Below are 21334 nucleotides of genomic sequence, written 5' to 3' on the forward strand. Positions count from 1 at the left end.
TACATTTAAAAGTTTTGAATTATTACCTATAGGGGGGGGGGGATAGTGAGCTATCATTTTTAAATGATAATACCTCATTTTTTATATTGAAAGCAGGGATGCCAGAAAGATATTTAATTTTTCATTTAAAGCGGAGATGGAAGAAAATACTATCAAATTCCCTGGGAAACCCTTTAAATATTTTGATAGACCCAGGGCCCCCCATTGGGACTTGTTCATTGTCTTGGGTATTTTGCGATTTCTCATAGGCTACTGGCCTAATTTGGCTTTTGTGTGTGCTCCCTGTTAATTAGATTCTTTGGATCTTATTGAATGCTACGGCGAATCTATGACTCAGTTTTTCAATAGTTTGAGGTATATCTGAATAATTTCGACATTTTTGTTGTTGTCTTCGTACCTCTTTACTCATACCCTCAATTTTTTTTTTCAAGGAACACTAAGCTGTTTAAATTTATTTCGCGTGTTTGTTTGAACCATATAGTGACCTAGTTAATTTATCCTAGCAAGGTGGTATCCAGAGGGAGGGGGTAGGGAGGTATTACATTTAAATGATAATATCTCGAATTTTTTTAATGAAAGCAGGGATGCCAAAAAATTGAATTTTTTTAATTTAATGCAGAGATAGCATCCTATCAAGGTGGTATACAGAGGGGGGGGGGTGGGAGTTATTATATTTAACTGATAGTACCTTGATTTTTTTATTGAAAGCAGGGATGCCAAAATGTAATTTAAAAAAAATTAAAGTGGAGACGGTATTCTATCAAGGTGGTATCAAGAGGGGGGGGGGGGCGGTAGGGAGATATTATACTTAAATGATAGTATGTCAAATTTATTTATTTTTTAAAGCAGGGATGCCAAAAAGTTAATTATTTCTTTAATTTAAAGCAGAGACGGTATCCTATCAAGGTAGTGTCCAAAGGGGGGGGGGGAATTATTATATTCAAATAATAATATCTTTAATTTTCTTATTGAAAGCAGCCTCAGTCCACACAAAGTGGATAAGTTGATTTTTATTCATGACAATTATAGCCACATCCCGCAGTTAGAATAGACTTCCAAGTTTGACTGAAGGAATTTTTTTCCACCAGTTGACCCCTATATTTTTGTCCCTCCACACTATTTTGAAATATACCTTTTTTTTACACATACTAATATTTGGACTTTCATTAGTATACCAGCTTACCCGTCACGCGTTGCCACGATCTTAAAAGAAAGGAAATTCAATGAGAATATCCCTAAGGAAAATTTCGAAACGTTCACTGTCTTAGTTAAAAGTTTTTAACGTCATAATGTTTTCATTTTAGTTTAATTATAATTGAGAAACGTATTCGAATCATACAAGATTACGTTCAATTGCTATGCATGCTTTTCGAAAAGCTGTTCAATTTTTTTATATCGTCCATTATATAAATTCATTTAAGTTCGACCAAGCTAATTGGTTGAGACTGGCACATTGATTGGAAACTAACTTCCATTTTCCTTCCAGTAGCCTACTGAGGTGGGTCATCCATATTACGTCATTGGGAACTGATGCTTGATTATTTTTTAAGGGGAAATTTTAAGTTTTCCTATTCAAAATGATTATAAACGATAGTGGAAAAAATCGGTAGGACAGGTTGATGTATTTTTGTGTTTTACATATATTTCTGCTTGCAATTGTATGTTCTTTAGTGTATTGTAAATATTGTTTTATGTTTTATATATGGTATATTTCGACAGTTGGATAATGTTTTGAAATATGAATCAACACATGTAAATTAAAGAAGGAAGAAGCCAAGCAAAAATACTCCGTACAACATCTTTGTCCAACCCCTATGATAATTTAAAAATCAACAAGATTTTCGTGATTTATACTTGATGTATTTTTTTAAATTGTTACTAAAACCCGTTTTTAATGCAAGGAAGGCTTTTTAGGAATCTAAAAGAGCAAAAGAAAAACGATGAATATCTAAGTCGCCCATTTTAACTGTTTTAAAGGTCAACACAGATATTGGCAAAGGGCATTATGAAAAAATTAAGCTTCTAAGTTCAAACGTATATTCAAAGTTTTTACCCAGATAACTGACGAATTTTGTGATACGGTATTTGAAGTTTTGTATGCAGTATGCCTAATGCTCGATGAAAAAAAACTACTAATTTTGATAATTATTTATGTTAAGAATACATAGCTAATAGATATTTAAACTAGTATGCAAGGGTTCGGAAACGCCACAGCCATTTCGTTTCTACCAGATTTCTACTTCTCTTCATGAATAAAAAAGAAGACCAGTTTCCAGCCAGCAACTTGTGAAGTTTTGAACTCATGAATAGGCTCGAATCTGTTGTAAATTTAAGTTGTGATTTGAGAAAGACTGGTGAAAACATTAATGTTTGTGGTCACCATTGATCGTGCCGGGGGCGCGCCACCGACATCTTACTTGCGGCGCGCCGCTGACATCTTACCGGCGGCGCAGCGCGCTGTTTTGGCCCCGCCGCCACCGGTCTTTCATCATCGGCGCGGCGCCGGGATCTAAGTAAAACTACTGATATTCAGTTTTACTACTGATGACGGTAACTGTATATGTGACCAAAATATCTGGTATTTTTTGTGAATTTTCTATACACTGTCTATTAAAAAGGATTTTATCCCTATTTTGAACTTTTTTTATTTTATACATTTTTTGAACATAGAAAATTTTTCAACTTTATTTTTAAATGTCTTAAAATATCATGAAATATACTTTAACAAAAAATTCACATTTAATAATTTTGAAATACAAAATGAGAATGATATAGATATGTGAGTCGTGACTTTTAATATTAGAAAAATAATGTTTGTAGTAGCACTTCTTTTTTTTGGAGTTAATTTTTTTGGACATTTATTTTATATACATATATTTTTTTAATGGATATATTTTCCATGGGTAATCATTTTTCATGAGGATTAGAACGATAAACAGAGGTTTACTTCCAAGTTGTTTTGCGTGTATTTTTTAAATGTATAATTTTTCCAAGGTGTAATTTTTGTTCAGGGAAATATTTTTCCATGGCTAATTATTTTTCATGAGAATATTATTAACATATTGATAAAGAAATGCCTACTTCCAAGTTGTTTTGAATATATTTTTCTAATGAATCCTTTATTTACAAGGTATTTTTTTTCATGAATATATTTTTCCATGGGTAATTATATTTTATGAGGATATTTTTAATATATCGTAAAACAGAGGTATATTTCTAAATTGTTTTGGGTATATTTTTTCATGGGTAATTATTTCCAAGATGTTTTGGGTATATTTTTCTAATGAATAATTTTTTCCAAGGTATATGGTTTTTGTCATGGATATATTTGTCCAGGGGTAACTATTTTTTCATGAGGGTATTTTAAATATATTAATAAACAGAGGTTTACTTCCAAGCTGTTTTGGGTATATTTTTCAAATGAATCATTTTCCAAGATAAATTTTTTTCATGAGGATGTTTTTTTAATATATTAACTAATGAGATGTCTACTTTCTAGTTGTTTTGGGTACATTTTTCAAATGAATCATTTTTCTAAGGTATATTTTTTCATGGATATATTTTTCCATGGCTAATTATTTTTCATAAAAAATTTTTCAATATATCGTAAAACAGAGGTAAACTTCAAAGTTTTTCTGGGTATATTTTTCAAATAAATCATTTTTTTCCAAGGTTTTTATTCATGGATATACTTTTCCATGGTTAATTTTTCTCCATGGGGAAATTTTTAATATGTCGATAAACAGAGGTCTTCTTCCAAGTTGTTTTGGTTTTATTTTTCAAATAAATCATTTTTCTAAGGTATTTTTTCATGGATATATTTTTATATGGGTAATTATTTTTCATGAGGATATTTTTAATATATCGTAAAACAGAGGTCTACTTCCAAGTTGTTTTGATTTTATTTTTCAAATGAATTATTTTTTCCAAGGTATTTTTTTCGTGGATATATTTTCCATGGTAATTATTTTTCATGAGAATATTTTTAATATATCGATAAACAGACGTCTTCTTCCAAGTTGTTTTGGTTTTATTTTTCAAATGAATAATTCTTCCAAGGTATATTTTTTTTCATGGATATATTTTTCTGTGGGTAGTTATTTTTTTCATGAGGATATTTTTAATATATTGGTAAACAGAGGTATACTTCCAAGATATTTTTGGTATACTTTTCAAATGAATAATTTTTTCTAAGGTATATTGTTTCTGTCATTGATATATTTTTCCAGGGGTAATTATTTTTTCATGAGAGTATTTTTAATACATTAATAAACAGAGGTTTACTTCCAAGCTGTTTTGGCTATATTTTTCCGATGAATCTTTTTCATAGGTACCGTATATATTTTTTTCATAGATATATTTCTACATGGTGATTATTTTTCATGAGGACATTTTTTTTTATATATTAACTAAACAGATGTCTACTTCCTAGTTGTTTTGGGTATATTTTTCAAATGAATGATTTTTTAAGGTATATTTTTTTCATGGATATATTTTTCCATGGGTAATTATTTTTCATAAAAATATTTTCAATATATCTTAAAACAGAGGTATACTTCAAAGTTTTTCTGGGTATATTTTTCAAATAAATCATTTTTTTCCAAGATTTTTTTCATGGATACACTTTTCCATGGGTGATTTTTTTTGCATGGGGAAATTTTTAATATGTCGATAAACAGAGGTCTTCTTCCTATTTGTTTTGGTTTGATTTTTCAAATCAATCATTTTTCCAAGGTTTTTTTTCATGGATATATTTTTCCATGGGTATTTATTTTTCATGAGGATATTTTCTAATATATCGTAAATCAGAGGTATACTTCCAAGTTGTTTTGGGTATATTTTTCAAATGAATCATTTTTTCCAAAGTATTTTTATTCATGGATATATTTTTTCATGGTAATTATTTTTCATGATTTTAATATATCGATAAACAGAGATTTACTTCCAAGTTGTTTTGGGTATATTTTTCAATTGAATAATTTTTCCAAGGTATATTTTTTTCATGGATGTATTTTTCTGTGGGTAATTATTTTTTTCATGAGGACATTTTTAATATATAAACTGCGGTATACGTCCAAGTTGTTTTGGGTATATTTTTAAAGTTATATTTATCCATGGGTAATTATTTTTCATTAGGATGTTTTTAATATATCGTTAAACAGTGGTCGACTTCCAAGTTGTTTTGGGTATATTTTTCAAAGGAATAATTTTTTCCAAGATATATTTTTTTTGTCATGGATATATTTTTTCATGGGTAATATTTTTTTAGGCATACTTCCAAGTTGTTTTTGGTATATTTTTCGAATGAATTATTTGTTCCAAGGCATTTTTTTTCATGGATATATTTTTCCATGGGTAATTATTCTTCATGAAGATATTTTTAATATATCGATAAACAGAGTTCTTCTTCCAAAATTTTTTCTTCTTATTTTTCAAATGAATCATTTTTCCAAGGAATATTTTTTTTTCGTGGATATACTTTTCCTTGGGTAATTATTTTTTCATGAGAATATTTTTAATATATTTATAAACAGATGTCTACTTCCAAGTTGTTTTCGATATATTTTTCTAATGAATCATTTTTAAAGGTATTTTTTTCTTGGATATATTTTCCATGGATAATTATTTTTATGGGGTATTTTTGATGCATCGATAAACAGAGGTATACTTCCAAGTTCTTTTTGGTGTATTTTTTAAATGAATCATTTTTCCAAAGTATTTTTTTTCATGAATATATTTTCCATGGGTAATTATTTTTTATGAGAATATTTTTTAATGTGTCGTAAAACAGGTATACTTCCAAATTGTTTTGATTATATTTTTCAAATGAATCGTTTTTTCCAAGGCATTTTTGTCATGGATATATTTTTCCAAGGTTAATTATTTCCAAGTTTTTTGGTCTTGTTTTTCAAATGAATCATTTTTCCAAGTTATATATTTTTTCATGGATATATTTTTACAACGGTAATTATTTTTAATAAATTTTTTTTTAATATAACGGTAAACAGAGGCAAGGCCGTGCCCAGGATTTTTTTTCGGAGGGGGTTTTACTCAAAGATTTATTTCGAGGGGGAGGACGTTACACAAAGAACCCTCAAAAAAGGCATACAAAATTTGTTTATATCCATTTTTGTTACGTTTTTACGAGTCAAACAAATATTTCGGGTGGGGGGGGGGTTCAAAGCCTCCTAGCCCTTCCCTCTGGGTACGGCCTTGAACAGAGGTATACTTCCAGGTTGTTTTGAGTGTATTTTTTAACTGAAGCATTTTTTCAAGGTGTATTTTTTGTTCATGGATATATTTTTCCATAGGTAATTATTTTTCATGAGAATATTAATAATATATTGATAAAAAAAATGTATACTTCCAAGTTGTTTTGGATATATTTTTCTAATGAATCATTCTTCCAAGGTATGTTTTTTCATGAATATATTTTTCCATGGGTAATTATTTTTATGAGAATTTTTTTAATATGTGGTAAAACAGAGGTATACTTCCAAATTGTTTTGGGTATATTTTTCAAAAGAATCATTATTCCAAGGCATTTTTTTCATGAATATATTTTTCCATGGGTAATTATTTCTAAGTTCTTTTGGTCTTGTTTTTCAAATGGATCATTTTTCCAAGTTATATTTTTTTTCATGTATATATTTTTCCACGGATAATTATTTTTCATGAGAATATTTTTAATATATTGATAAACAAATGTCTACTTCCAAGTTGTTTTGGAGATATTTTTCTAATGAATCATTTTTCCAAGGTATATTTTTTTTCATGGATATATTTTTCCATGGGTAATTTTTCATGAGGATATTTTTAATATATCGTAAGCCAGAGGTCTACTTCCAAGTTGTTTTGGGTATATTTTTCAAATGAATCATTTTCCAAGGTATATTTTTGTATGGATATATTTTCCAATGGGTAATTTATTTTTATGTATCGATAAACATAGGTCTACTTCCAAGCTAGTTTGGGTATATTTTTCTAATGAATTATTTTTCCAAGGTATTTTCATATGCATAAGTGGATAGGTTAGGTTACATTAAGTTAACTGCTTTTAAGTTAGACATGGAAAAAGTAAGTTTCATTTAGGTTCACTTTGGCGCGCCACGCTATGTGAACCTAAATGAAACCTATCTTTTTGCATGTTTCTCTCACTATGCCCGTGTGTCTGAGAGGTGTCGCCATCTTTAATTTTTAAATGTATATGAAGTTATTTGAAAAAAGTGATGATTTTAGGTTGGCTGCAGGTACCCGGGTCGCCCATGCTAACCTAACCTAAATGAATCTAACTTAAAAGTAGTTAACTTAATGTAACCTAACCTATCCACTTATGCATATGAAAATACCTTGTAAAAATGAATAATTTGAAGAATTTACCCAAAACAACTTGGAAGTATACCTATGTTTATCAATACATTGAAAAATAATTACCCTTTGAAAAATATATCCATGACAAACATATACCTTGGAAAAATGATTCATTTGAAAAATGTACCCAAAACTACTTGGAAGTAGACCAGCGTTTTACGATATATGAAAAATATCCTAATGAAAAATTATTATCCATGGAGAAATATATCCATGAAAAAAAACATACCATAGAAAAAAATTATTCATTTGGAAAATATATCTAAAACATCTTGGAAGCAGACCTTTGTTTACCAATATATCAAAAATATCCTCATGAAAAATGATTACCCATTGAAAAATATATTCGTGAAAAAAAATATACCTTAGAAAAATCATATACAGTACCATTGAAAAAACCGAATAAATAAAAATAATAATAATAAAAAAAAATTGAATAATTTCCAAGTCCAAAAAAGAATTCAGTCCAAAAAAAGAAAAGTGCTACTACAAACATTATTTTTCTAATAGTAAAGGTCACGACTAACATATTTATATCATTCTCATTTTATATTTTGAATATATTAAATGTGAATTTTTTTTGTTTTAAGTATATATCATGACATTTTAAGATATGTAAAAAAAGTTGAAAAAACTTCCATGTTAAAAAAATATAAAAAATAAAAATAAAAGTTTAAAAAAGTAAAAAAAACTTGAAAAAAGTATAAAAAAGGAAGGAGGGCCAAAAAGTTGGGGGTGGGTGCCCTTGGAGGTTGGGGTCCTTGACGATTGGGGTCTTTGGTGGCTGGGGACCATGGTGATTAGGGTCCAGGGTGGTTCAAACCAATAACCATCTCACTTCTTAATTTCTAAGGATTGCACTGGGTTTCAAAGGATTGTTCTGGATTTCTATATTAAAATTCTTTTCTCGGCGCCTACAATTTTATTTGTTTCACCTTCAGGCATGCTCCAATACCAAACAATATTTTATATTAGCCTCACTCCGCATTTGGTACTTGTGTATTACAGCGACCAGAGCCAAAGAAGTGAAGCTAATTTAATCGAATCAGTCGACTTGAGAAAGGTTGAATATATTCTAATCATATTCTGACAATTATATAATGTGGCGTGGGAGTCACCATTTCCTCAGACTTGCCTTTAGTTGGTAAGCAATTTTAACATTTTACCTGTGTCATTCAATCCATATAAAAATATTCTTATTATCGTCATTTGGTTTTATCTGAATATTCAAATCCTGAGTTAAGTGCCTTTAATGCTTGAATCAAAAGATTTCTGAAAGTTGAATATATCTTGATATTCTTACTCAGGTATGAATTATGCAAATGAGATACTTTTCTGTATTATAGAATAAATTATGTAATTTAAGTAACTGGTTCTGGTTGCGTTATACAATTAATCTCCAAAATTGCATATAGCTTTTGGTCCGAGTATAACGTGTTTGGTAGGTTTTATATGATGTTCGTCCCACTGTTGTCCTCGGAGTATCACTACTAAAATCTGCAGGATTTTTCCTTGTTTCTGGCCGAGAGCTGTGTTTCTGGCCTTGAGCCAAAAATCTACAATATGAAAATCTTAACATGTCTAATTTTTTTTTCGGACTAAAGCGTAATAGATTGGATAAATTTTTCGCAGTTCATATTATTGACTTACGAATAAAGTGAACATACCACTTGATGCCTTTTTTATGCTCTTTGCGAGTATAATAATTTCTTCTATCGCAAATTTAAATTTACTCGCCCCACCCCACTAATGTGCAAATATATACCCTGAATTGTAACCACACACAGACGTTATCAACACTAGTTAAGTTATTGAAAAGTGGTAAAAAAAAACATATTACTAGTTTATAAGTAAGCTGTTCAAGAGTAACATATTCCAAAAATATTTATTTATAATAATCTAAACTTTATTTATTAGGCAACTCAAATATAAAACGTTTTCCTACCGTTTCAAGTTTTTCGAATGCCGTCAACAAAAATAGCGCTGAATTTTGCTATTCGAAACTTTGCCATCGACGATTCATGGCATATTCAGGGTATATTCAGGGCACATTAGGGGATTGGGGGTGAGTAAATTTAAATTTGCAATAGAAGCGATTATTATATTCAGAAAGAGCATAAAAAAGGCATCGAGTGGTATGTTCACTTTATTCGTAAGTCAATAATATGAACTGCGAAAAATTTACCACAGATTGTTTTGAATTGTTCATTGGAAAAAAAATGTATGATCCGAACTTAACATTTATTCCTTATCAAAATATGATCAAAAGTTTTTCATAGGTATTTATAAAATCCTTTTTTTGTCATAATTATGAGTGAAAGGCAAGAAACAAGAGTATGGAGAAGACACCTTAGAAACCCAGACGACAGCAGTAAAAACTCTTGATACTAGCAGAGGCAATTTTTTTTTGGGGGGGGGGGGAGGGGGGCACGTTCACAGACTGCAGAATTTTAGTGGCGCTCTCACGTGTGGTAGGAGATTCTTTTACTATGCATCCTTAATAAACTTGACCTAGGCACAGTAGGAGGATCATTTGCAAAAAAAAAGTAAAATAAAAAATAATAAAGTGCTCCTTTTGAGGAGATACTTCTATTTAATTCAGTAGTCTTAGCCGTCCTGAATATAAGATAAAGCTATTGTGGAAAATTGCGACGTTGCCCCTGCCAGATGCGCAGAAAAACTAATTGCTTATCTTTGAATTCAACCACTAAGGGCCGTCAGATGTCAGTTTTTGCTAATATCTACTGTTAAAAACTAGAAAAATATAGTCAATTGTATTTTTAAGACTTTGAAAATCTTACATTAAATCTGCTCTAAATATCGCAATACATCTCTACCTCTCTCCATGATTGCTGTTAGTTTTACACAGAAAATAAATTGCTACTGTAGGCAACACTCGTGAATTGAATTGGATCAATGACAAATTTTAATTGCCGTTATGTTCGCATAGGATTATCTCTGTCATAGGTATTGTTTAATTTTAAAACATATGTACAAACAATGACATAAATGGATGTTACTGTTATGTAGAAGAAATTTGTCCAAAAAAATTCCCTAGTTAGTTGCGTAAAATTCTTCAAGTTGGCAACAAAATTGCCGCGCAACCAATTACTGCTCTTGTGTGAACCATGAGCTACTGGTTGAACCAAAGATTGACCAGTCTGCGGACCTTACTGTTATAGGTTTACTTTATTTTTGCTCAAAGGCTTTCAACGTATGAGGTTTACTAATTTGTCTTAAGAAATATGTCTTCGCGGAATAGCCAGGTTTTTCTTGTACCAGGAAAACAAGCATTTAGAGCTCATTCTTTATTCTGTAGCATCTTATGAACGGAATTCGATAAAACTCGCAAATGAATATTATCTCATAAATCCGCAGCTCCCAAAGACGGAGACAAGAGGACCTTGTCGTCTTCGAATCTAATTGAGCTCAAAGAAAGGAGAAGCCCGTAAAAGGTCTCAATAATTACCTCTACTGGGGAGTTCCAATTACCAAATGTATTAAGATCCTAAGTTGGTAACTGATTCATCTTCGATCTACTTACTGATTACCTTAATTAGCCAATTTCACTGACTGTTTAATGTTTCGGCAAAAGAATAACAGTGAAAAAAGATGGGCGTTTGCATGGTTTTTGTAATTAAGGAATATTCAAGGGATTCTTTGCCTTCCTCCTATAAGTAGCTCTTAGCATAAGTCTATTGCGCTCACCAATGTTCTATTTATGTGGCGTCAGACATGGATGATTAAAGGCTGTCATAAACGATTTAAGCTTTCTAGTCTATTTAAAAAATCAAAAACAAAAAAACGTTGATTATATCCTGTTATTAATTAAAAAAAAGAATATGAATTCCGAAAAAGAAGTTTTTTAGTTAAAAGTAAAGCGTCATATCAAACTTAAAACGGGTAGAGATGAAGTCCCTTAGTGTTCAAATTTAAAACGATAACAAAAAATTGTTATCAAAGAATAAATGAAACCCGAAACTAACAGAAATTATAATAAATGGTCACATCAAACATAAAATAACAGATACTGATATAGATGAAAAATAGACCTAAACCAGTAAAAATTATTGGAATGTTCAAGTCAAACTTAAAACGAGCCGAATCTACTACATGCATGATTTTGCCTACTACCCCTCCCACTCCCCAAACCGTAAGAGCTAAAAGTCTGCGTGCTTTCGCTCTTTAATTTACTAAAGCCTGCAATAGCTCTTTATTTTTCTTTGAAAACTTCTTTTTCGGAAAGTTTTATGGCTCTGCTTTTCTTTTAAAGCTTTTTTTTAAACACATTATTGTTAATTTTCGATTGCCAAAGTTTTATCATTGGTTAATAATAATCCATTTTTTTTTTTTTATTTTTCAGCTTAATGATTAAAATATCCGATTCTAATTTCAATTCTAAAGTTGCAAAAGGGATCTGGCATTGGCTTTTTTGTATTCAATATGTTTATTGTATTAATTTAGTTCAATTTAAAATCAAGGTTTGGAACTGTTCTTCAACCAAGATTTAAATACACCAGTAACTTACGAATAGATTGCTTGAAAAATATGGAGAACATTCAAAACACTATATGTAAATGAAAATGGAATAGGAGAATAAATATATAACAGAGAAATCACTCAGTTCTCTTTATTTCTGACTCTTTTGTTTGTGACTTTCCATGAGTGTTTGCTAGGTGCGGTGTGGAAAAATATTACTCTGACGACCTGGATGCATTAGTGTCTTTTGATTGAATTCAAAACTCCCTGGAAATTCAAACTTAATATCCCAGCTAAATTCCAGATGTTTTACTAATGCCCCTTTGGCATTCGTAAATAGTATCTTTTACTTATTTCAGCATCCCCTCAGCATTCTATAAAAGTTCCGACTAAATACGATTCCTGAGAAATTGCAGACGCACCCTTTTGACAAACAGGATGCACATAGTGTGTTTCGATTAAGTGCAACATCCCTCAATATTCTCTGTAAGTTTCAACGTAATACCTTCAGTTATTTTAGAAATATTGCACACGCCATTTTATCAATATAGATCAGTGGTAACCAACTGATTTTGAGCCATGCCCCACCTAGGCATTTCTAAAATCCTGATGATTTTAAAATCTCGTGATATTTAAATTTTGTTATTCAAATTTTCACTTGTATTCAACTGAAAGAAGGTTAAGAGGCCGTTAACTTCGTATCTTTCTTCGGGTCGTCTTCTGGGTATATTTTATGCTAATAAAAATACTTTTTGAAAACAACATGACGATAAATAGAAGTTCAAATAGGGATAAAATCCTTTTAATAGACAGTGATGATGATAACAGTGATAGAAATTCACAAAAAATACCAGATATTTCGGTCACTGTATATGTGACCGAAATATGTGGCATTTTTTGTGAATTTCTATCACTGTTATCATCATCACTGTCTATTAAAAGGATTTTATCCCTATTTGAACTTTTATTTATCGTCATGGAAAGGCAGTGTGGTCTCCGAAATTATCTAAGAAAACAACATGTTTTATACAATGTATGACTTCAAGCCCATAACCCACCAAAATATTGCCATAACCCACCAAAATATTGACATAACCCACCAGTGGGGCCTCTTGCCCTACGTTGGGAATCACAGATGCACATTTATATAATATCTTATGATTTAGTTCAACACTCCCTCAACATTTCCTGAAGTTTCTATTAATTTCATTAACTGTTTCCAAGATATTGCAAATACACCCTTTTGACTATCAGGATAGGCTAACTACGGTGTCTTTTCATTAAGTTTTACATCCCTTCCACATTCTCTGAAAGTTTCAACTTAATACCCTTGACTGTTCCTGAGATATTTCAAACATACTCTTTTTGTCAACCTGGATGCATGTGGTGTCTTTTGATCCAGTTCAGCATCCCAATGGACATTTCCTGAAAGTTTAATTTTAATAATCTTAGCTGATCCTGACATATTGCAGCTTAGTGTCTAAGCTCAAAACTCCCTTCCACATTATCTAAATGCTTAAACTTAATGCCTTCTTCTAACTGTTCTTGGAGTAATGAAGATATGCTATTTTCACAACTTGGGTGCATATTCTGTCTTTGTTTTTGTTTAACATCCCCTTAGCATTCCCCGAAACTTTCAATTTAATACCGTAGTCATTCTTGAGATCAATATAGATACGGTCAGATACGGTCTTTGACAACCCCGATGCACCAGGTTGTGTGTATTTTGATTTAGTGTAACTTTCCCCTCAAAACTTCTTGAATTTTCAACTCGATAACTTTAGCCATTCGTGAGATATTGAAGATAAGCCTTTTTGACAACCTGGAATCACTAGGCCATTTCAACAAGCAGAACGCACTTATACTCTTTTCATCTAGTTTAGGAGTTCAAGTTGCGGTTGTAGAAGTAGTACTTACATTCACAGTCACAATCGGGGTTATAGTAATATTACTAGTAGTAATAGTCACAGTCGCAACTAGCAGCAGTTGTAGTCAATTTTAGTAAATTATTGCATTCGCAGTCGTAAGTAGTCGCAACCACAGTCTCAAGTAGTCCCAGTTGTAAATAGTCGCAAGTAGCTACAGTAGTAGCTGCAAGTATTCACATTTGTAGTTGCAGTGACGATTAGATTAGTCGCATTCACATGTTGCCGTAGTTGCAAGTAGTCAAAGTCGTAAGTAGTCTCGGTGACCAGTTGTAGCAGCCACTAATAGTCATAGTCGTAAATGGTCGAAGTCGCAGTCGAAAATAACCTTAGTCGAAGTTGTATTCATAAGCAGTCGCAATCGCAAGTAGTCAGAGTTGCAAGTAATAAGAGTCGTAAATAATCAAAAATAGTCGTGGCCATAGATGCAAGTAGTCACAGTCACAGGTTGTCACAGTCTTAAGTAGTTGCAATTGCAGCCACATATAGTTGCAGTAGCCGTAGAAAGTAAATAGAGTCCCAGTTGCAAATAGTTTTATTCGAAGTCACAGGTTGTCACAGTTGCAAGTAGTCGAAGTAGTCGCAACCGCAGCCTTAAGTAATCTCAGTCACAGCAGTTGTAATAGTTGTAGTAGCAGTGGCTCTGAAAGTTCCAAGTTAATATCCCTAGCCATTCCAAAGATGATGGGTGCAGTGAACTGGTGTTGGGTGATAATTTGATTAAACGATATATCGATATATTAATATTTTTACTTTTGATAATCGGTAATTCTGATCCGTTTTTTTGCTCAGATTAACTTTAGGTTATACCCAAGTTCACTAACAAAAATTATAAATAAAGAGTATTTTACACATGTTTTCCAAATGTTACATAAAATACAAAAAAACTTCAATTACATGAAAGAATATCACAAAAGCCCTGATTTAGAATTACTCGCGCTCTGCATAAAGAAACAAAAGCTACTGCCTATTATTGGCTATTCAAAATCAGCAACATTCCCATATTTCCCCCTGAGAATTGGTTGTGCCTTTCAGTGATTAAATAACAAAAACATTTTTTGTTTTAACTGAAAGTAAGAAGTAACATTAAAACTTAAGAGAACATAAATTATTCCGTATATGAGGGGGATAACCTCTCCTCAAAACCTCGCTCTTCACGCCGAAGTTTATTCTTGTATTTTAAAAATATCCCTAGTCAAATTAAACGCCTCTTGTGTTTCAGGAGCTGTTCTTAAATAATTGGTGCGGAAGGTTAAAATTAGCCTAAAGAGTGAGGTTTTAGTACAGGGATCTCCCCTCATACACGGGATAATTTCTGTTTGTTCTAAGTTTTAATGTTGATCCTTATTTTTAGTTGAAAAAATTTGATTTTTTATTTAATTTATAATTGTTTTTTCAAATAATGTTGGAAAATCTGACTTCTCTATCCTCGGAAAATCTTTCCCAAGAAAATGGTTCCTTGGAAATTTCCTCCCGTGTAAGATCCCCCTACTCCAGACAATTCCATTCCTTGTGAAAATTCCCCCCAGAAAACATTTTGAGGACAATTCTGCTGGACGTTCAGCGGTAGATACCAGAAAAAGTCAACATAATATCGTTTTTTATATCGATATTTACGTTTCGATTTTTGATATCGATATTTAGTGCGATGTATCGATATCGATATCCAATATCGCCCAACACTACAGTGAGTGTTGTAAAAGTAGAATAGCCAAGGCCCAGAGTCAGTAGTAAGGTAATAGGGATCACAACCGGGACAAGAAACGGGACAAGATAATAGTGTATACAATATGAACGATACATGAAACGGGACAAGAAACGGGACAAGATAATAGTGTAATAGATATGAAGCGTACAAGAAACTGGTTTTTTGTTATTGATAAGAATTGCAAACATTTCCAGAGCATGTACTCGTGGATACCTTTCCAAGCAACGTGATTAAACACGCTTCTACAATCGGATTTGCAAATGACATTTGATTGACATTTGCAAAAAAAGGGGTAAGGGATTGGCGAATTGAGGGTTATCAGTTAGGATAGCTCCTTGCCATGGAACATAGCAATCTAAGTGATCATTGGCTGGTCCAGTGCATGTGTAATTGAACCAGCATATCTGATGATGGAAGGTCAGAAAAAAATATGAATTGACCCAGCTTTACTTCTTCGATGTGTACTGTATAATACACAAGTGGTGTTTGAGCAGTGTTGTCAATTTAAAATAGAGTTTAACGTTATAGATTACTAAAATTTGACACTAAGACAGATGTAGATGACAAGAAAAGAATTTTAATAACGGATAGCTTTACTTCTTCGATGTGTACTGTATAATACACAAGTTATTTTTGAGCAGTGTTGTCAATTTAAAATAGAGTTTAACGTTATAGATTACTAAAATTTGACACTAAGACAGATGTAGATGACAAGAAAAGAATTTTAATAACGGATAGCTTTACTTCTTCGCTGTGTACTGTATAATACACAAGTGGTGTTTGAGCAGTGTTGTCAATTTAAAATAGAGTTTAACGTTATAGATTACTAAAATTTGACACTAAGACAGATGTAGATGGCAAGAAAATAATTTTAATAACGGAGAGCTTTACTTCTTAGATGTGTTCTGTATAATACACAAGTGGTGGAGTGATGGGAGCGGCGTGTCTAAGTGTACTTATAGTGTGCTAGTAGAGGGGGAAGTTGCTATCGAAAAACCCATGTGGATTAGTTGAAATAAAATTTTTAACGGGAAATTTCTGAAAATCATTTTTGGGGGGATGAGGCGATGACAGATTGGGTGTCTCAGACTATTGATATTGCTGTACTGTGGTACGAATTGCTTGTGAAAAACCCAAATGAATGACTTGAAATAAAATTTTTAACAAGAAATATCTGAAAAGTATTTTTTGGGGGATGGGGCGATGACAGAGTGGATGTCTTAGACTAGTTATAGTGCTATACTCTGGCATGTATTGCTTTCGAAAACCGGGATGAATTACTTGAAAATCAAGTTTTAACAGGAAATGTCCGGTAAGCGCGATCAGAAATTAAGAATTGTCTTGAGGGGGAATTTTCCATGGAAAAATGGAAGGGTATTTTTACGCGAAAACAACTTCAACCGTGGCCCGCCCCCCGCGATCAGAAATTAAATTATAAGAAAGTTTCTTCAACTGAAAGTAAGGAGCAACATCAAAACTTAAACGGGCAGAAATAGAGGCTGTTTCCAAAGATTTAGGATTCATTAACTTTAGTGTTGCCTGTCAAAAGCTATGAGCTTGAGAAAATTGCCTGATTATTGAAAAATGGAGAAACACCCTCCAAAAGTCAACGGGAATGGAATTGTCTTGAGGGGGGATTTTCCATGGAAGAGGGGAAGGGTATTTTTACGTGAAAACAACTTCAACCGTGGCCCGCCCCCCGGCGATCAGAAATTAAATTATAAAAAAGTTTCTTCAAATGAAAGTAAGGAGCAACATCAAAACTTAAATGGGCAGAAATAGAGGCTGTTTCCATAGATTTAGGATTCATTAACCTTAGTGTTACCAATCAAAAGCTATGGGCTTGAGAAAATTGCCTGATTATCGGAAAATGAGGAAACACCCTCCAAAAGACGACAGGAATGGAATTGTCTTGGGGGGGAATTCTCCATGGAAAAGGGGAAGGGTATTTTTACATGAAAATAACTTCAAACATGGCCCGCCCCCCGCGATCAGAAATTGAATTATAAAAAAGTTTCTTCAACTGAAAGTAAGGAGCAACATTAAAACTTGAACGGGCAGAAATACAGGCTGTTTCCAAAGATTTAGGATTCATTATAAAAAATTTTAACAAGAAATCTCTGAATAAAATATTTTTGGAGGGATGGGAGCGGGGTGTCTTAGAGTACTTATAGTGCTGTACTGTGGGCCGAGTTGCTAGCGAAAAACCCGTGTGAATGACTTGAAATAAAAAATTTTAATATGAAATGGCTGAAAAGTGTTTTGGGGGAGATGGGTATTATTCTCTAATAGGTGTGTGTTGTCTGAAACCTATAAAAATAAACTATCTCCGTAAAATCTGAGCTAATAAGGGTTTTGACCGTAAACTCTAGTTTTTTTGTAAGAAAATTATGGAAAATACAATTTTCTGGTACAGGTGTGAAACTTGTCTATTTTATGATTGAAAAATAAAACTATATCCGTAAAATCTGAACTAATAATTCAATATTTTTTTTCATAAAAACAAACTTTTTTTTTTAAACTTTCAACTTTAAAAAAAACTTTCAACTTTGAAATTTTTCAACTTTATTTATTTTTTTTCTTTTTGTACATATCTTTAAATGTCAAAATATGCTTACGGTTCTAACAATTGTGCTCTATGATTGGTCAGAGACACGATTTGGCTTTCCCACTGGTATTCTTTGATCGGTTATCGACACTACCTAGTCTATTGCATGTATTAAATCAGTATTTTTTACGCAGTGGAACGATAAACACATAAGTCATATCTTGAACAAAAAGTGAAGATGGAACATTTTAATAGAGTGCGTTCACATAACAAGGTTATTGTAGCATTGAATGCCGACAAGGAGAAGTATTTAAACTATGAAACAAGTACAAGTGATAGCACTATTGGAAATGTATACATGCATTGTCATGACAGTAGGGAATTAAATTTCTTTGGAATACCGAAAAAATTCAACTCTTATGATGGTGGTTATGCGAGATTGAGATCTCCAGAGATGATTGCACTCAAAGAGAATGCTAACATAAAAATAATTGTTGATGATAGAGGACAACTCCTTGCTACTGCTGCAGGTAACACATTACCAACGGATACATCCAATCATCAGCTTTCGGGTATTAGCATTCAACGGAAGGCTAATAAAAGAAAGGCCTACTCTGCTACTAATATCGTAATCCATATCTTGTTTACGTACCGAAACTGTTACCTGTGTAAAAATAATGTGTTAATAGAAAGTGAAATTCCCAGAAAAAAAAAAATGATATTGTCAGAAAATATCACTACGGAATATAAAGATGAAACGATGAAAAACAAAGCACCAGCAAACGTTACTGGCCTTGATCTAACAGTCAATGAATCAAATAATAGCGAAGACGAAAAACATATTGAGCCTTTTCATGAGACACCAGTAAAAATTGTGTATGATTCAAAATGGAATAATGATCATTCTACTGATTACAAACTAAGAGAAGACAATAACTGCAATGTCAAGAAAGAACATGGTGAACTATTTTATGGAACAGATTCAAAATGTCCAAAGTTAATCATTGATATTGATAATGTATCATAATATATTTTTTTATTAATATTCTACATAGCATTATTTCATTAAAAATATTACATTGTTATGTGTTCATTATTTTTTAGAGTAAGCTAGCATATCAAGCGTTTATAATCTCCATTAAAACATCGGAGATGTAAGAAAAGGAATTTGCGTACATCTATTGTCAGACACACTATTTCCGTAAAATCTGAGCTATTAAGGGTTTTTGACCGTAAACTCTAGTTTTTTGTAAGAAAATTATGGAAAATACAATTCTCTGGTTCAAATGTGAAACTTAAGTCTATTTTTGGATCGAAAAATAAAACTATTTCCGTAAAATCTGAGCTAATAAGGGTTTTTGACCGTAAACTCTAGTTTCTTGTAAGAAAATTATGGAAAATACAATTCTCTAGTTCAAATGTGAACTTTAAGTCCAGTTTTGGATACTCATAATGATGAGGACTGATGGTTCTAATTCAATATTTTTTTTCATAAAACAAACTGTTTTTTTTTAACTTCGAAATTATTCAACTTTATTTATTTTTTATCTTTTTCTTTTGTACGTATCTTAAAATGACAAAATATCTTTCTTGAATTCACCTTTTGGATACACAATACAGAAATTAAAAAAAAAATGGTAATTTCCAGACTTCATTTGCATGCAATAGATACGGAGAGTTCTATGACTCCTCCCCGCAATAAATTCTAAGGGTTTTATGACTCCTCCCCACAGTGAATTCAGATGGTTTTAGGAGTCATCCCCCTAGCCATAACTCCGTTCAACCTTGAGCGAAGGTATAAAAGTTTGATGATGTATTTCTCTTCATAACAACTACATTAATAGCTTCCAAGATGATAGGACTCTATGACATAGAATTTATCGGTATGAAAAAATCATCTTGTGGTGTTATATTTGAATGTGCATTTTTATTATTGTCAATGGAACTCGAAGAAATTGACTGGTATCATTGGATAGTGAACTATAACATGTTTGAGTATGATAAAAGCAGGAATTTGTGTACATCTATTGTCAGACACACTATTTCCGTAAAATCTGAGCTATTAAGGGTTTTTGACCATAAACTCTAGTTTTTTGTAAGAAAATTATGGAAAATACAATTCTCTTGTTCAAATGTGAAGCTTAAGTCTATTTTTGGATCGAAAAATAAAACTATTTCCGTAAAATCTGAGCTATTAAGGGTTTTCGACCGTAAACTCTAGTTTTTGTAAGAAAATTAAGGAAAATACAATTCTCTGGTTCAAATGTGAAACTTAAGTCCATTTTTGGATACTCATAATGATGAGAACTGATGGTTCTAATTCAATATTTTCTTCATAAAACAAACTATTTTTTTTAAATTTCGAAATTATTCAACTTTATTTATTTTTTATCTTTTTCTTTTGTATGTATCTTAAAATAACAAAATATCCTTCTTGAATTCACCTCTTGGATACACAATACAGAAATTATAAAAAAATTGTAATTTCCTGACTTCATTTGCATGCAATAGATACCGAGAGTTCTATGACTCCTCCCCACAATGAATTCTAAGGGTTTTATGACTCCTCCCCACAATGAATTCAGATGGTTTTAGGATTCATCCCTCTAGCCATAACTTCATTCAACCTTGAGCGAAGGTATAAAGTTTGATGATGTATTTCTCTTCTTAACAACTACATTAATAGCTTCCAAGATGATAGGACTCTATGACACAGAATTAATCGGTTTGAAAAAATTATCTTGTGGTGTTATATTTGACTGTGCATTTTAATTATTGTCAATGGAACTCGAAGAATTGACTGTTATCATTGGATAGTGAACTATAACATGTTTGAGTATGATAAAAGCTTGTGGAGTACTACATTACATCGTATAAACAGACTGGGATTCTACGATAGAGTGATTACACCACTTAATAATAGTGTTCAGGAACTGAGAAATGTCCAGGAGTTAGTCAGTGAAATTTGCAGCTTTTCCGGGGTTGAAGCACTCTATGTAAAGGTTAATGTACCTACAGATAAAGTTTTAATTCAAAAGTGTGACCCTAGGATTCCACTTTTCAATCTAGAAGAATTTAAGTGTCCTAAATTTGAAGGGGTTTATCACCATTCTGAAGACGAGGTCAGGTTCTTCGCGCACTGGATACCTAAGGACATACCTGATCGTGATAAATGCATAAGACATGGTAAAAACTATTCTATATCATGGGACCATCGTTTCTGGATGTTTAAGAGTGAGCGTTTGTATGACTATGTGCCATAATATAATTTTGTATTAATATTCTACATAGCATTATTTCATT

The 21334-nt window shown here is 31.9% G+C and overlaps 1 protein-coding gene and 1 long non-coding RNA gene across 5 annotated transcripts in view; one reads left to right on the plus strand and one right to left on the minus strand.

Moving 5' to 3' along the window:
• The window catches only part of LOC148948609 (uncharacterized), a 90432-nt gene extending 80191 nt beyond the window's left edge, over positions 1-10241 (minus strand). Inside the window, exon 1 of the long non-coding RNA XR_016142228.1 lies at positions 10173-10241. This is a non-coding gene — a long non-coding RNA (uncharacterized LOC148948609). The remainder of the gene's footprint in view (positions 1-10172) is intronic.
• The window catches only part of LOC148948608 (protein madd-4-like), a 511292-nt gene that overhangs the window by 174424 nt on the left and 315534 nt on the right, over positions 1-21334 (plus strand). The window contains exon 1 of one of the 4 annotated variants that reach the window (XM_089094506.1): positions 10209-10338. The exons of the other annotated variants lie outside the window; for them this stretch is intronic. The gene's annotated coding sequence lies outside the window, so the exon portion shown is untranslated. Of the gene's footprint in view, positions 1-10208; positions 10339-21334 lie in introns of those variants that run through there. 4 annotated transcript variants of the gene reach the window in all.

This window comes from Artemia sp. Qi Xiang Cuo, chromosome 9, assembly GCF_049724085.1.
Source record: "Artemia sp. Qi Xiang Cuo chromosome 9, ASM4972408v1, whole genome shotgun sequence".
NCBI lineage: Eukaryota > Metazoa > Arthropoda > Branchiopoda > Anostraca > Artemiidae > Artemia > Artemia sp. Qi Xiang Cuo.